General features: G+C 39.3%; 1 protein-coding gene across 3 annotated transcripts in view; it reads left to right on the top strand.

Annotated features, from left to right (window-relative positions):
- ARHGAP6 (Rho GTPase activating protein 6) overlaps positions 1-17,903 on the top strand; it is a 524,611-nt gene that overhangs the window by 236,260 nt on the left and 270,448 nt on the right. The window lies entirely within an intron of this gene.

Here is a 17,903-nt window from a genome sequence, read left to right as displayed (position 1 = left end):
GTTCTCCCTGTTGATACAAAGATTTACTGGGGACCTACTGTGTGCCAGGGACTGCGCTAGGTGCTGCAGGTACTGCAGGAAACACAACAGAGAGAAAGCTCATGGGATTTGCCTTCTTTGAAGAAGGAGTCAAGATTTTAAGGTTAACGACCGACCAAATCCAGATACTAGATTGAGTATATTCTTTGAGAGAGAGAAAAGAAAGGAAAGAAGGAAAAAAGGAAAGTTGTTTCTGAGGAATGACTACTACTTCTGAAGATTTCAAATGCACCCTCCAGGAAGGGGGCAGGGAGAAGGTTTACCTTATTCCAGTCTTCAGACATTGATTTTCCACTTGTGAGATGTGTCGTTTTGAGATGAGACACTGCAGTTGTTCTGTCATCTGCTAATTTACTGAGTTTTCCTTGAATTGATTTGCACTGTTGAGACTGGACGTTCTGACTGCCAACTTTAAAAATTGGAGAGAAGCAGGCAGAGAGTTGACAAGAATCATTAATATTTATAATCAGGCAAAGACAGTTAACTGTCTGGAATTCGTGTCTTCCAAAATCCAGTCCCCAACATAAAAAAAAATTGTTTTTTTGAAGAAAGGAGTAGAGGTGGACAGGGGTGGTGGACTCAGGCATCCCGGAGCTGCTCCAGTTGGTTCCTGGTGTCACCTCGGGGCTCCTGGATTAATTGCAGGGCCATTGGGCAAATTGCACACCTCGTACACTTCACTTTCCTCCCCTGGAAAAATGAAGACCTGAATTAGGAAATTGTTAAGATACCTTCCCAGGCAAACGTTCCAGGAACCTGTAACAGCTCTTTCTCTGGTTTTTCTATAGTTACTTGTCTTGAAACACCAAATGAGATACTTGTAAGTTACTAATGCTCGTTCATCTGTCTTGGAGACACCGGTGGCTCAGTGATTTGCCTTTTAAAGTAGTTTAAAGGGTAACCAGTTTTCAACAGAGGTTGCTTTACACTGAAGGAGGTAGAGTCTGTGCTCATTGTGCCCATTCAACATCTCCACCCCACCACCTTTTTGAACTGTGTGCTGGTACCCTTTGATTCATGATCTGAGGTCTGCCATTTGCAAGAGTGCGGGTGGGGGAGGAAAGGTGAGAACGGGCTCCTTAATTTTAAAAAAAATATTCATTCAATGAATGGTTATTGCCTCAATTATGTAAATATATTACAAAAATATTTTAAAATTGTCATTTAATTAGGCTGTCTCATTCTTCTAAAATCATAAACTGAAGAGTCAAGCCGATGCTAATGTCCCCTCTTGGGGCTCTGAAGACTGCTGATGAAATAGCCCTTTATTCTAGTACAGATTATCATGTATGTATATTCTGGTTTAAGACTATAAAAAGGAAGATTCCAGAGGGAATTTGTTGGGATTCCAGGTTGGAATAAGTCACCCGGGCTCTCTGAAGTTTCCTATGCATACTTTAGAATGATAAAGCAGCAGCTCTGAATCAGTCACGTGTCCAGAGAATGTTCTTTATTAAGTGTGACCCATTGTTTTTCATATTAGTATAACCCTTGGTGGTATAATATCTATTCTAACACTGCACTGTTGTTTACTTCCCTCATTTGGGTTTTGATAATTCCAGAGCTTGTTTTGCCGTTTGGCACAAATATTCCACTTACTTTGCTCAACAGGGTTTTGTCCCACTGTGCATTTTCCTGTGATCTTGGGTTTTTTTGGGTCTGTCTTCCTTGACATGAATGACCCTCCATGTGTCCTTAATACCTCCTGCCTCCTCTGAAATATAATTCGGGGATAAGTATGTAATGCTCTTCCTTCAGTGCTTTTTCGTTTGTCCAAGGTGAGACTGCATATAAGAGGTCAGTGGCTCACATTTGATTCATTCAATAAACATTTGTTGAATGCCTGTTGTGTTCCAGGTATTTGGTCAATTTTCCAAAGAGACAATTAGATAGTGAAAATGTTAGGAGTTGCTATGGACATCTCACTCATCTTTTTAAATGGTCATAATGGTCACAGAGAGCAAAATGCAATTAACTAGACAAGAACATCCTCCATTTACATAAACAGACATTTTCAAAGTATAGTACAACTGTCTTCTTGTTTTATCATCACACAGAGAAAATAATGTGTGTTAGCAGCTAATGTTCTCCTCAAAAAATTTCCTCCTACAGTTTTCCCACGTTCAGGTTATGGTGACTCCGTCCTTCCAGCTGGGTGTTGTCCTTGATGCCTTTTGGTGACTGAATCAGATTTACATTTTGAAATGATCCCAGCATGGAGTGAGGATGAGGAGGAGCTAGAGTGCATCCTGGTATTTGGGCCTGGGAGAGATTCGAGAAGATGACTGATGCTAGGGTGGCAGCTGGGCAGGAGGTTGAGAGCAGTTGGCATATTGGAGAGATGCTTAGAACATAGAACCTGTCAGACTTAGTTTGGATGGGATAAAGAGGTGATAGAGTATGAAGGATGAGGATGACATGAATGAATCAATGATTTTCTGGCAGCATTTCTAGAGAAGCTCTTGAAGTTTATATAATAAGCAAATAGTCATAATAATATTTCCCTCCTTGTTACTGTCTTATACAGATTGCAAAATATTTGAACACAGTCTAGGTCAATTTCAGTCTCAAATCCAATTGCTGCCTTATGCAGGTTTTCTGTTTCCTGATTGAAGAAATCTAAGCTCAGAACAGTAGAATTCCAGGCAGCACATGTGTCGCTGCTGACAGAACTGAGAGCTTTATCCAGGTGCCCTGATCCTGCAGTGCTCTTCTGAGTCATTTAGACAACGAGGATAGTCGAACCTAATCATCCCTCTGCGATCCACTTTGCCACAGTAATAAACCAACAACCAAATGTTGGACCTTCAGTGACTTAATGTGACTATCTGTATTGTCAAATTGCATGGCCAAATAGCTTTTTAATTTGACTAGTGTAGACAAAAACTAAAAATTTAAGTATCCATTAAGTTCAATGCAATATCTTTATGTCTTTCTGAAAGACACTAAAAAAAATCTGGATTAAAAGCTTGGCCTTGTGACTTACTGGGGACCTTAGGAGGCTCAAGCTCTTCTCTCCTGGTGCCCCAACCTGTCTTTACCCTCAAGTGGGGCAGAGAAAAGCAAATCAGTGTCCATTATACAGTCACCATCAGGAATCCCTGGACTGACATCATTCATTTCTCTCTCGCTGGCAGGTTGAAAACTTGCTGGGAGTAGTACTATGTGTGTCTTGTCCCTGCTGTCACCTGGACACCTAGCAGAGTGCTGGAAGCACAGTAGGTGCTCAGTAGAAATGTGTTGAATGACTTCATGAATCTAGTAGTTGAGACCTAGTTTTTGAGGTCCTAAGCTGCTCATTCTCCTTCCTTGTACTGGTCTAGTCTGAGCTCCTCTGCTGCTGATGTCACTTCCTGTTTGGTGTGGTCACTGCACCATCTGTGCTTTTGACCACAGCCTTGTAATCAGATGCTGACTCTGCCCTTGCTCCAGTTAACCCCTTCCTAAGGAACTCACCGGAAGTGCCAAGCTGCTTACCCTGACAGAGAACCTGTTTTCACATAGAATGGAAACTATGAAAGTTTCCACGTTTGTTCTCTATGAACATTCAATTTTCAAAGACTTTGAAGTCATTAAGTTTGCTTAATAATTGAGTGGTATTGAATACAGGATACTCTCTGGTAATTCTGAAGATGCCCAGAACTGGGCACCGTTGCAGGCCTATGCTGATATGAATCAGTTATCATCCATCAGTGCTAACAGTTTAGACATCTTAGGAAACTCAGCAGAACTTATACTGACCTGTGGCATGGCCCAGAACTTACTTTTATAAAACCATTTTTATATCACTCTGGTTGTCATTTGTCTCCTCATAAAAGCAAAATTTTTTCAACTTACAAATATGTGAGAGATTATTGAATCCTCTTAATTGACACCTCTCCCAATTGTAGATACCTTTTCTACTCCCACCCCCAACCTGGCATGCTTACTTTTCTGCTGCATGCAGAAATTTTCCTGGATGAGGCCTCTTTGGTGTGGAAGCCCCATCATCTTAGGAAGCTACATCTCCCCTCCTTCAAACCACTTATTAAGTACCACTACTAATTGATAAAAAATCAGATTCCTGTTGGATGTTGCATAGCAGACATCTCTGCCAATCATTTGAAAACAATTACCACCCTTTGCCTAGTCCTTTCTGGTGATGAACTTTTATTATTTACTTTTCCTGTTCCCACATTGTGATAACCCTGGACCACACACACATGACTCTCAACTTGGTTGTGAAATTATTGTCCAGTCATACAAAGTCTTCATTGGGTTCTTGATTCCTCACTTCCCTGTCACCTGTTTCATTCTCAGACTTTCCCATCTCAGTGAGTGGTTGGCTGTCCCTATGGCCAGTGCAATCTTTTTAAAAGGTAATGAAATAGTGACATTTCAGTGCTTAAGCTCTTTGGTTGGTTTCCATTCCACTTAGAATAATAGCTTCATCCATGACCTTGACCTTCCAAGCGCTCCTTACATGGTCTTCTCTGCCTCATACCACACCCCACTCCACAAGCTTATCATTGCCTGGCCACATCTGTGCCCTTTCTGTTCCTCAAATGCGACCAGTTCTTTTCTGCCCCAAGCCTTTGTACTTGCTGTCCCTTCTGCCTGGAATGTCCTCTGTGTGATAGGCTTTTTTTTTTACATCCTTCAAATTGCAGGAAAAATGTCGCCTTTCCTGACTGCTTTCTCTGAAGTGTTTCTGAGCCCACTCAGTTACCCTGGATCATATCACACTAGCCACTTCCCTCATTGTTCACATCACCACTTGGTATTATATTATATATTCATTGTTCGTCTGTCTCCTCTGACTAGTGTGTAAGTTTATTCAGGGCAAGGACCCAATGATCCTTTCCCACTGTCTTTCCACTGCCTTAGAGCAGGTCCTGGCACAGGGTAGGCATACAATAAATATTTATGAGAACATGAATCTGGCTGCCTGTGTATTTTTCCCTAGGTTACGCTAGGACTTTCCAAACTTAACCCTTTATTAGTTGATGATTGAGGTCAGAGGGAGAGACGAGACTAAAAATTAGCTTTCCAGTTTCACTGAATTCTTACTAAACGAGAATCTCTAAGGACCAGACTTGGAATCAATCCTTTGAAAAAGCTTTGGGGGTGGTTCCAATATCAGCTGGGTTTGGCAAACACTGATTAATTTACACGGTGAACCACTTACTACTCAAGCAGCCCCTACAAAATGTAGGATTCAGCAGCAAAGTAGATTCAGAAAGTGCAATACAATACTTCACCTCAGCTGACTCTGAGGTAATCTAGTACAAGTTTTCAGAGCGGTCCTTTGTTTTACCACCCAGTGTTCATTTCAGCCAAACTCTCTAATGATACAAAAGGTATAGGAATACTTCCTCTATATAATGTCATCTGGCAATATGTCCCTCGGTATCCATATTCTAGGTAAAATCGACCAGTGGTTCTGAACCAGAGGACCTTGGGCAATGTCTGGAGGCACTTTTGGTTATCATAACTGGCAGGGGTTGCCACAGGCATCTATTAAGTAGAGACCTGACATGTTGCTGAACATCCTACAAAGCACAACACAACCCAACAAGGAGTTGTCCAGCCTCAAATGTCAATAGTGCTGAGACAGAGAAACCCTGACTTAATTGTATCTCAGATATCAAAATCTTAAATGTTTTTGAGAACAATTTTGTATGGCACTTTCTAAAATACATTATTCGTAGTTTCTTGGGTTTTCAGAGATAGAGGTGAGAAAATGTGAGTGAGCTTCCCTGGCTGTGAGTCACAGTTATGAACAGTGTGTTTCATACTGTGTGGGGATTACTCTGGAGAGGGTGTTGGTGGTCCTTCCAGAAGCCTCAGCATCCTGGGCTTTTTGTTTCTTCACTCCTCAATGCCAAAGCCCTTCCTAATCTTGGGTTAAAAAAGTGTTTACTGTCTTCTCTCTCATGTCAGACATTAGCTAACTTCTTCCTTTATGACCGTCTAACAGCCTTGCCTAATTTGCCACCTCTCTTCTGATTTAGCCAGAATGCCCGTTTAACAAATGTGTTAATCGTGGGCCTAAAATTAGAAGTTATAATCTCCAAATGGGGACGTGTGGAGTGCTCAGCAGCCTTGGTGTGTGGATGTGGGATATGCATCTGTATGAAAGTGAGAAACTAGAGTGCCTGCTTCTGTCCCTACTCCTTGAGGATAATGACACAGACCGGCCTGCTCTGGGGAAAAGGGAAGAGTTGCTGAAAGAAAAGCCAAAGGAAAGAGGGAGGGAAACTGTGGCTCCCAGCGTTTCTCTCTCAATCACATCAGGGTTCAAAATCTCCTGAGCAGCCCAGGGTGGCAGGCGGGTTTGTGGCCTACCTATTCTCCCACTGAATTGCAGAGCCCGTTCTTAACTCCTGGCCATGTCACTGAATGTCCATTAGCATGGTCTGTTTTAGATTGTGAGTTACGAGATGATGGGGAGGGTGGGGATAGATTTAACGGTCTTGGGTGCTTGCCAAATTTTGGACTGAGACCACTGTTTACAAACACAATTAATTAATTTAATATCTTTTAATGTACTTTCTGTTCTCAGGTTTTCTCATTCTAACCTTATTTTCAAAAGACCAATTTTTCTGATTTATTTTATTCTTAAATATACCCTGAATACTTAAAAACGTAAAGGTAGATCCAGTGATGCAACAAGGACTCCCACCAGTCATTATGTGGTACTGCTTTCACTATCTTTGTGGTGACTACTTGGATGTGAATATGGGATACTTTTCAATACAAGAAACATATACAAAATATAAGCCAAATTTTTTCATTCAAATACAGTTACTGTTACTGAAGACTCTTCCACTTCCAATTTCCTTGAAAGATGCCATGACTCTTTCAAATGAAAACCTGTCAGGCTTGTTCTCCTCTTCTCTTTGGATACTTGTCATTTTCTTAGAACTTTTCTAACATAAAAAAAAAATCTTATAGTAAAATTTGAGTGTTTGGGATGTCAGCTAAATTAGATTTCTGAAATAACAATTTTAGAAGAATTTGGAGTTGTGGCTTTAGGGAAAAGTTGCCATGGCAACAGCAACAGAAGTAGTTTAGATGAATAAACTTTTAACGTATTTTTGAATGACCCCTTTCTGCAGTTGACTGAAATATCTGGTAAAGAAATGTATAAGCCAGTCCAAGTGCAATACAGAGGCTAAAAGCATCTCATCACCTTGTGGAGCACGTGGGCTCCATATTTGCCAAGCATCTCTGTGCCAGGTGGGTGCCTCTCCACATGGGCACAAATCCCTGGACATTGCTCTAGGTTCCTAGCTTGGTGATGCCATATTAATTAGACCCACAGATGAATAATAGATTAGCAAGGGTATGGAACATTGAGTTTGCTAGAATGATTTGAAAATGGTAACATAACACATAGTATTATTTCTGTGGGTATCTATGCACATGACTTTCAACAGTTCCGTTCATGTTAAGATGCCATTTCGATGGTCTGAGCAAAATGCAAAACACGGTCTTAACTTTTATCTCAAAAGTTAAGGCATCCTCCCACATTAGCTACTGATTCACAGTCAAGGGCTTTGTGTCGATCAGGATCCAAACAGGAAACAGATAAATCACTCAAAAGGCTTAATTTGAGGAATGAACTATGCCAATGTGTTGACAGGTTTAAAGGAACCAACGGTGAGTGGTGAAGCACCCAGCAATTAGCAACACTGAGAAGCTGTTACCAGGGAGGGACCCGCGTTACCAGAGCCCACTGACTTGCAGCCTTGGCTGGAAGGGACCCTGGCAATGTGTCCAGAGAAGACTCCAGCAAGGGCAAAATACAGAGAAGCAGGGATAGACTGGAACAGTAAATACTCTGACTTCTTGGTCTCCCTGTTCTCCATCTCCTTCTGGGCCCAAGCCCAGCCAATCCAGTGATACCGGCACAGAGAAGGGCAGAACATTTTATTTCCTATTTTTGTTGAGGGCTGGCGGGGGGGTCGGTGTTGACAAACATAAAATATCATTACAAGCATTTTCAGTCTTGTTTGGGGTTTGCTTACATTTATGAAAGACCTTAAATTCCTAAGTATATAGAAGTCTCCCAAATTGCTTCAAATGTCTCTTTCTTCCACACTGTAGATTATTTTGACTACCACATTTAGAGTACTCAGGTGCTATGCCAGCTCCATCCATACGTGGTGTGCTTGCTTTTAAGGATTTTTATATCACAAACCTATTAAAGCATTTAGTAGAGAGTGATATATTCTACATATATTTTGTCATTAATCTAACATTGGAAAGTTCATTACTTTAAAGTGCCCTGGTCTAAATTTATTAGTATTTATTAATATAATTCAAAATATGTAAATGTATTAATATAGACTACAATTAGATTTTTTTCCCTCTAAGCCCATTAGGATAGTCTAATGTAATTTCCTTGCCAAACAAAGAAAAAGGAAGATTTGGTTTGGCTTTTTTTCTGGTTGATGGGTAAAGGGTTTTAACCCTTAAAATTGCACATCAACACAAATGGTCTAACCTGTGCTTGACTGAAAGGCAATTTTCATTTGTCTCTGCTGGTCAAGGAATGGTTGCAGCTAAGTATTGCAGTTAAACCGCCCTGTACCCCAGTAAATTTTAGCAGAGAGAAAACTCTCATTTCAACCTGGACTGCAGAAAGTACCTCTTATTCTTAAGTTAGTTCCTCCTTGAGTCTTCTGTGCACCCACTTTCATAAATATTCATCCTGCTTCTTTGGAGACCATATTCACAACAGAACCAGAAAATCCAAAAGGGCGCAGACCAGAACCAGGGACTATATTGTGTGTGACTCAATGCTTGGCCATTTATAGCATGTGCCTGATGCTTAGTATGTACTTGAGTGTCAATGAAATTAATCAGTGATTTAAAGCTCTCAGAAATATTTAGTCTGACTTAGAGTAATAATAATAGCCAATATTTATTGAATACTCTCTATGAGTCCTGCTTATTCTACACATATTATCTCACTTAATCCTTAAAATAACCCTGTGAGATAGGTCCTATTATCCTCATTTAAAAGATGAGGAAACCAAAGCTCTGACCTTATGTCTGTTTCAGGGCCACACAGCTAGTATGTAGTGGGGCTGGGACTCAAATCTTTGTCTCTTAATTTGATTGCCAAGTCTGCATGCTTGAATCACTGTGCAATGGGTGATTGTTGACATGCCATTGGCTTAAGGTGATACCTTTGAGGTAATACTCTTTAAAGCCTTTCATTTTGTAATAATTGAAGACTTATAAGAACTTGCAAAAATAGTACTGAGAGGTCCCATGTACCCCTTATCTAGCTTCCCTCAATGGTAGCATCTTATTTACACAATATCAAAACCATGAAGCTGACATTGGGACAATCCTATTAACTAGACTACAGATTCACATTTTACCAGGTTTTTACATGCATTCTTTTATGTATGTATATATGCGTGCGGTTCTGTGCAATTTTATTACCTGTACAGACTGGCATATCCACTACCACATTCAAAATACACAGCTGGTCCATCACCGCAAAAGCACTCCCCCCATGCTACCCCTTTGTATTCACATCCACCCTACTCCTGCCCTCATCCTGAATCTGGGCTACCACTGAACTGTCTCCATAAGATGACACATTTTAAATTCTTCCTCCTGTTCTTGCTGCACGGTGGAAACATTCCTGTCTCCATTGATTATTTACACCCAAAGCATCCATAAACATAACAGAAGAAAGTATGGTGAATTGATAGGGAGATCAGAGAGGATTTTGGTGTGTCCTTGTTGTCAGCAATGCATATATATATGTATATATATATATATATATATGTACACACCCATATAAAGAACATCCTGTTTGTTATTTTTAGTTGAGGGTTTGAGGGTTGTGGTAATTTTATAATTCCAACACCTGTGTTTTCACTAGCAAACTGCTTTTGATTGAAACATGGCAGAGTTTATCTCCTGCGTAAATGCGGCACACTCCCTCTTTGCATGGCTGTTCTAACGGCACATCCATTTCTGGACCGACAACTGCGTGACTGAACTTGCAGCAGCCTGGAAAAGGTACATGAGAGCTGGCACTCTGCCCTTGTCAGGGTTTTCCAAAAGTATTTACGAACAAGGATAAACACGAGTCCTGCATGGATTTGAGGTAGCCATGACCGAGCTGGGCTCTGGGCAGCACAACAGTTACGTAAACCTTGGCATTCATGGCACACATGCATTTTTATTCATTCATTTCAAAGGGAGTGGCAGTTCGTAGACCTCTCTTGGGGAAAGGTTTGAACCTTATCATGATGAACTGGTTCAAAAAATCCTTAATAGCTGTTTTTATTCAGGATTGCTGCAGAGTGAAACCTTATCATCGGGACACAGTTAGAAAGACTTCCTGCATTTATTTGGTGCTCACTATTTTAAAAAAGGTGTCCAAACTGCTGATGCTGTCTGATTCTGCAAACATAGGCAAACTTACTAGATACTTCACATATTTCAGTTTTACCATATGATTATGACTTGGTATTTATTAGAAAGGAAGAACATTTTTTAAATGTAGTCATACTGAGCCCAACTCTTGCTTTTAATGCAATTTAATTGCATTAAAATTAGACAGGTAATGTCACCATTACCGTGCAGATACTTTGTATCACCCATTGCAAACATCTGTAAAGGATCAAAGGCTCATGTAGTGAGTCTAAGAGGAACCTTGGTTTGAGAATGAGGCCTTCCATGATATTTCTGTGCTGCCGCAGGTGGGGGAGGGCACATTTTTATTTAAGGTGTCATTAGAAAGGAATGAAATATAGAACTCCTAGCATGCATACATATATGCACATAGACACACAAAATCGTGCTTTACCTTATAGCTGTGTTGTCTAAAATGTAGAAGTGTGTTTGTATCAGTTAGCTATCACCACACTAATGCTGTGTAACAAGCTACTCTGACATTCAGTGGCATAAAAAAACCATCACGGATCCTAGTGGATCTGTGGGTCAGTTAGGGTTGGCTTAGCTAGACAGAGCTCAGCTGTTTGACCAGAGGCCAAAGTGTCAAGGCTCTTCTGTCAATTCTGTCCCATGTGTATCTATCCTGGGGCCCAGGCTGGCAGCATCTACCCAAAGAAGTTCAGCAATGACAAAGGCACAAGATGGCAAGTGGGATCAACTGAAGACTCTTGAGACGTAGGCAGGAATTTGACACACTATTGTCTCCACCCACCTGCTACTGGCCACAGCAAGTCACATGTCAAAGCCTAACTTCAGTGTGCGGGGAAATGCACTCCTTCCATGATGGGGCTGTGGTAAGGATGTGAAGCAACGAGGGATGAAGAGATGGGGGAATTGATTCACTTTACCTCAGTGTTTAATCAGTTTATCCTGAGAATGCCAATACTTTTAAGAAGGTACAAATCTATCCTGATTTTCTTTTTCTGTTTCGTCAGTGAGTTCTTTCTGTCATGGATGTCAATATCTATGTCATCATGACCCAATTAAATGACAAAAGCAGGGTTTTGAGGTTCTCTCACTGATATCAGTTCCCATAAATCCACAGTGATTGGATAAAGACTGAGTAGACATTAAGGGAATATAGAAATAGACTGAATGATATTAACATTTAAACAGAATTGCGACACTCGTCCCTGTTTCCTTGTGTGTAGCAGCTCTGGTTCCTCAAACTATCAAAAAGAAACCATTCAGAATCACCTCCCTGGATACTTTTTAAAATTTATTTTTAATTGACAATTAAAAATTAAATATATTTATGATGTACAATATGTTTTGAAATATGTATGCATTGTGGAATGGCTAAATTGAGATAATCAACATATGCATTACTTCACATACTTATTTTTTGTGGTGAGAACACTTAAAATCTATTGTCTTAGCAGTTTTGAAGTATATAATACATTGTTATTAACTATAGTCACCATGTTGAACAAGGAATATGAACTTACTCCTCCTGCCTAACTAAAATTTTGTATCCTTGACCAACATCTCCCTGGAGATTTTTTATCTGCTTCTTTTTACTAGTATCACTTCTAAAAGATTTCTGAATTTAGCTAGAAGAAATTAAGGATGAGGTGATTTACGAATGAAAGAAAAATATATTAATCCTTTAGGCCAAACACACCAGAGGCAACGTTTGGCAATTAAATTATTAATTTGATCAATTTTGACATGTAAATGGATAAGCTACATTAAAAGCAATGCACTTAAAGTACACACACAAAATCTTGTCTCATTGAAGTTTGAACACCTTCACCATATCTTCCTCTATTATATCAACTTGATCGAACAGTTGCCAAGGCCTGTTTTTTTTTTTTTTTTTTCCAGTTTGCTCTGTATGTGGTCATATCTAGTAGACTGTCTGCCATATTACGGTAGCTCAGTTCTTAAATCAGGGGTCAACAAACTATGACCCACAGGCCAAATCCAGACAACTGCCTGCTTTTGTGTCTCCTATGAACTAAGAATCAGTTTTACATTTTTAGATGGTTGAAAAAAATACCAAAAGAAGAATATCTTATGCCATGTGAACATTTTATGAAATACAGATTTTAGTGTTCATAAATAAAGTTTTATTAGAACACAGCCATGTGCATTTATTGACATATTGTCTTTGGCTGCTTTCACACTATGATAGCAGAGTTCAGTGGTTGGTTGCAATGAACTGCATGGCTTGCAAAGCCTAAAATGTTTACTGTTTGGCCATTTACAGAAAAAGTTTGCCTATCTCTAGTCTAATGCTATGTCTCAAATTACCACAGACACTGTAGATAGGTCTACGTTACATCAGTATGAAGGCAAAAGAAAGGGACACATATTGTTGGTATGGAGGGGAATGGTGGGTATATTTCAGATAAGGGCAAAATGTCAGTGAACATTCATTGATTCACCAGTATATGTGCAGAACTGGGTATGTGTATAGTGCTAAGGGAAACATTTTTTTAAAAGGTTAGTCTCCAATTTTTACTCTAAGGCTTCCTCTTGAATAAGAAGATGCATCTGCAAGTATAGTGTCTGAAAACTATTTGCCTTGTCCAATCTCTACATCACTGGAAAATGCTTTAAAAATTTTAAGTTAAAAATAGTATATGTTTCATGGTTTATTTTGCAATTACTCTAGGCAGAATAATTTTCATAAACATTGCCATTCTTACCAGTGCAAAAGGGAGACTTAAACTCAGAAAAGTGTCATTTACTCATGGGTTTAAAATGCTAGTTCTTCTTGTGGATGTATCTGAGATTTTTATGTTACTGTATCCAGAACTCCCTCAGAGGCAAGAACATAAAGGGCCTCCAGGAGCTGACTCTAAAAACACCAGTCTCCTGTTCTTTAAACTCCGTGTAGCTTGCTGAGCGCTCAGCCACAAGAGCTGGGGGTGAGCCATCTCTGGGTCCTGCCAATGCAGCCGGTGTTGTGCCAAAGGAAGTAGCCCTGTCTTACACTTTGTGATGTTTCTTTTGGCTGACTCTTCCACATTCTTGTGACCCTTTGAATGAAGACGTCTTAACAGCTTTAGCTCTACACCATGGCCTCCCGCTATCATTTCCTGCAGGTCTTGTCTTAGAGCTCAGCAGCTTCCTGAGTAAATGTCACCTTGGTGTCTTCTAAGAGGGTCTCACTGAGGTTCAAAAAACCATGGCTTCCACCAGATTGAAAGCATAATGTCCACGAGTCTTTGTCTCACTGGACTGGGCAGGAGGATGAACCTGGAATTCTTTTTGGTTTTGAAGCAACGAGTAGGTCGGGGCACAGAACAGAGAACCAGGAAAATGTCTCTGAGGGTGGAAATCAAATGACCCCAGAGGAGGAAATTCCAGTTGAAAATAGAAACCGGGTCAGCACCCTTGTGAGAGCCACAGCATCCTAGACTTGGAAAGTGGCAACCTGTGGCCTGTGAAGGCTGCTATCAGAAGTCCATGGACTGGCCTGAAAAGAGTGTTGTGTTTTATGGCAATCCAAATTGAAACAGGATTTATCTAGCTTCACAGATGTGGTCTGCTGGAGAGTTATGTGGAAATGACTCAATGTCATATATTTGTCACATTGACCAAGGGTTATTTCTTTAGTAGGAAAAGACAATTCGGGAACAATATTTTCTTGAGAACTATGATATATGTATACATGATGGTGGTAGCTTCCAAATTACCATGGTACGAATTCTCTCCATTGATGGTTAAGGGGAAAAGGGTTATTTTGTTGCAGCTGTACAATATCCCTTCATTAATTCAATGAAAAGATCTCAATTAATGATTATTCCTTAAAATGACAGATCTATAATTAACTTGGAAATGCCCACAATATTATCATGTTGCTATGAAAAGTGGTGGTTTTTAAACTAGTCTAACATAATTCCGGATTATCTTTAAAGAGAATTTAATGTCTAGAAAAGTTTTTGTAGCTCTAAAAAGCTGCAGAATAGGATGTCATTTTGGGAAGTTTCCCTTGCTTAATTCAGCTTATGATCCAAATTTGAAGGAGACCAGGAGTTTTGTCTGCAAATAAAATGAACAATATGTGTTCTAAAGTGTTTTGGATTTTTGTTTTTGGTGGGAGGCTGGTTAGTCATGGAGCAGGGTAGAATTAGTAGCTTTTGGCTTTAATCAGGAAAATATCGCATGGTGTTAAAGTGCTGTCTATGAATTGGTTATTATAAACTTTAAAATGTATATTATGGTGGAGAAACTTCTCATTTGGGGGACTGTTTTTCATAGCATTTGTGGCAACTTTTATTTATTACTTAAAAATTTTAAACATCACAAACACTGAAATTCTGGTGTAGAGATAGGATTTTCTTAAAGGAGAGATATATTTTTGATATATCTTTTTCTATCTGTGTGTGAAAGTATAATGCCTTCCAGAAATCCATAGAAACAGAAAATAGATTAGTGGTTTCCTGGGGCTGTGGTTGGGAAAGGAGAGTGACTGTCAGTGAGCCCCAGGGATGTTATTGAAGTGACAAAAACGTTCTCAAATTGGATTGTGGTGATGGTTATCCAACTCAGTAAGTTTACAGGTGAAGTTTATAGAATGTAAATTACATCTCAATGAAGTTGTTTTAGAGTATGAGTTAATAAGAGAATCAAAAAGTACTTATTTACAAATGAAGGATTAAAATCAATATTATACAATCAAACTTGAAATACGTTAGTAATGGTATATATATATTTTTTCCTTTCTAGGCCACCTCTTAGAAAGTTCAAAATCTAATAAATGAGGGGAAACACCTTTTTATTTTTTGCTAGTTGTTCAGGATTCAGTGATCTGACCAAGCACCCATTTGTAGTTAAGACATAAACATCCCACTGAACTAGACACCAGACTTCTAAGAAACTCAACTTTCTAAAATCAAAAGCAAAAACATATCTGAGCAGCCACCAGGACTGTCTATATAATTTGATAAAAATGTTGCAAAACTGAATTAATAGTTATGGTTACACAATTTGGTACATTTACTAAAATATTGAATTGTACACATAAAACGCATAAATTTTATGCTGTATCAATTATACCAAAATAAAGTTATCTTCCTATAAATATATGTTCATTTGTTTATATATGCATATATATATGTTTATTATATATGCATATATAAATATAACGTAAACATATAAATAAATGTTTATATATTTCATATATATTTGTATATTTTATATATATATATATATATATATATATATAAATAATGTCTGCCAGTGACACAGGCCCAATATCTATATTCCACATAATGAAGTCATAGCAACAGGGCCATAATCTTATCTTATTCATCTTATTTTGGGATATTTTGGCCTTAACCATGTGACACTGAAATTTGCTTGGGACTGTTGAAAGCATTCCCCTTGTTTAAAGAGGTTCTACTAAAAACAACTTTTCACCCATTTTTTTGTTTGTTTGTTTCTCTCTTTTTATTTTTTCTAGCACAGTGGTAACACCCTATTCCCACTTTAACTTCTTTTCCTTCCTTCTTTTTTGAAAATTTTCTAACTTGTATTTATCATTCTCTTGCTCATCAAGGTCATCCAGACACTATGGTTCTGTTCATGTGGAATTTTAGTCTCATAGCAATCAGTAAGACTGTCTTGCGAGAGCCAGAAATGTGTTCATTAACTTGAGAGGCCTTCTTGCTAAGTGGTCAAACATGGAAACACAAAGTTATGTAGGGACATTTTGCTCTGTAAACTCAAGGTATAGCATCATTTGTTTAAACCCTCTCTATTGAGATGTAATTCACATGTGATACAATTCACCCATTTAAAGTGTACAATTCAGTGGGTTTTAGTACATTCACAGAGTTGTACAACCATCACCACTAGCTAATTTTAGAATATTTTTGTTTCCCCAAAAGAAACTCCATGCCACTGGCAGTCACTCTCTTTTTATCTCCTCCACCGATGCTACTCTGAGCCCCTGACAACCATTAATTTAATTTGCTTTTTGTCTCTAGATTTGCCTGTTCTTGAGATTTTCCATAAATGCAATCATACAATACGTGGTCCTTTGTGACTGTCTCCTTTCACTGAGTGTGTTGTCGAGGTTCACCCATGTTGTAGCATGTATTAGTACTTCATTCCTTTTTATCACCATATAATATTTCATTATATGGAAACATGATACTTTGCTTATTCATTCATCAAGTGATGGACATTTGTGGTGTTTTCAGTTTTTCTGCTTTTATGAATAATGCTGCTATGGACTTCTGTGTATATGTTTTGTATGGATGTATGCTTTCACTTCTCGTGGGTATATAACTAGGAGTAGAATTGCTTGGTCATTATAGGAACTCTATGTTTAACTATTTGAGGAGCCACCAGAGTGTTCTCCAAAGTGATTGCATCATTTTACATTCCCACAATGGTGTTTGAGGGTTCCAGTTTCTCCACATCCTTACCAGTACTTGTTGTTGTTATTATTAGTAGTAGTAATGTTTAGAGACAGCATCTTGCTATGTTGCCCAGACTGGTCTTGAACTCCTGGGTTTGAGGAATCCTCCAACCTCAATCTTTTGAGCATCTGGGAGTATGGGCATGTGCCACCACATCCAGCTTTGTCTATTTGATAATAGCCATCCTAGCCAGTGGGAAGTGTTTTATTTTAGTTATAACTTTTATTTGTATAACAAACAAGAGGCACATTAGATGGTGATCATTTGCTTCACAACAGTATTTTTTGTAGTCCTCCTTTTAAAATCACAAAACCACATATGAATTTAAAACCAGATCCTTTTCTTTAAAAATAGTCCACTGCAGTCTGCCCATATTCCAGCAGTATCCATTATCAAAGTAAAGTGTATACAAAAGGCTCCCTCCACCTCTCCTTGCTTGAGAATCTGTGTCCCCTGAGTATGGATGTCCTGCTCCACCTTCACAGTGTCACCTTGGAGGAAGTGGCAGGGGGTCATCCACTTCAACCATTTTCCAGCCCTGGCACTTGGCAGCAAGACTTGGAGAGGCCAGAGGACATGTGGCCACAGGCCCCTGCTTGTGCTCCTGAGTGAACACTTGACATAGATATCCAGTGAATCATGGGGTGCAAGCCAGAGACAACCCCCCACCCCATTTCTTGCAGGCTGTGGATCTGCGTGTCGGTGGCCCTAGTTATTATATCTGTTATGCTTTAAAAGTGAAGACTAGGCCAAGACCTACAGGCTGATGATTATTAGGTGGATTAACATAGGGAAAACACTATAGAAAAGAAGGAATAGTTTGTTCAAAGATGCTGAGGAGCAAAGTGGCATAGCAAGTTCAAGCAAATGAGTGAAGAAAGTAGCAGACTGAGTGAAGGAGTAAGGGGAACAGTAGCAGAACAGAGCTTTGGAGCGATGGGTGCGGTGGTCAAGAAAAACGGCAGGGACTTACAGGCCACAGAGTAAGGATATTGGAGTAAGGGGAAGTTATAG

The sequence above is a fragment of the Pan troglodytes genome, chromosome X, assembly GCF_028858775.2.
Source record: "Pan troglodytes isolate AG18354 chromosome X, NHGRI_mPanTro3-v2.0_pri, whole genome shotgun sequence".
Taxonomy (NCBI): domain Eukaryota; kingdom Metazoa; phylum Chordata; class Mammalia; order Primates; family Hominidae; genus Pan; species Pan troglodytes.
Note: the sequence above shows the minus strand (reverse complement) of the source record. Positions and strands in the feature narration are given on the sequence as shown.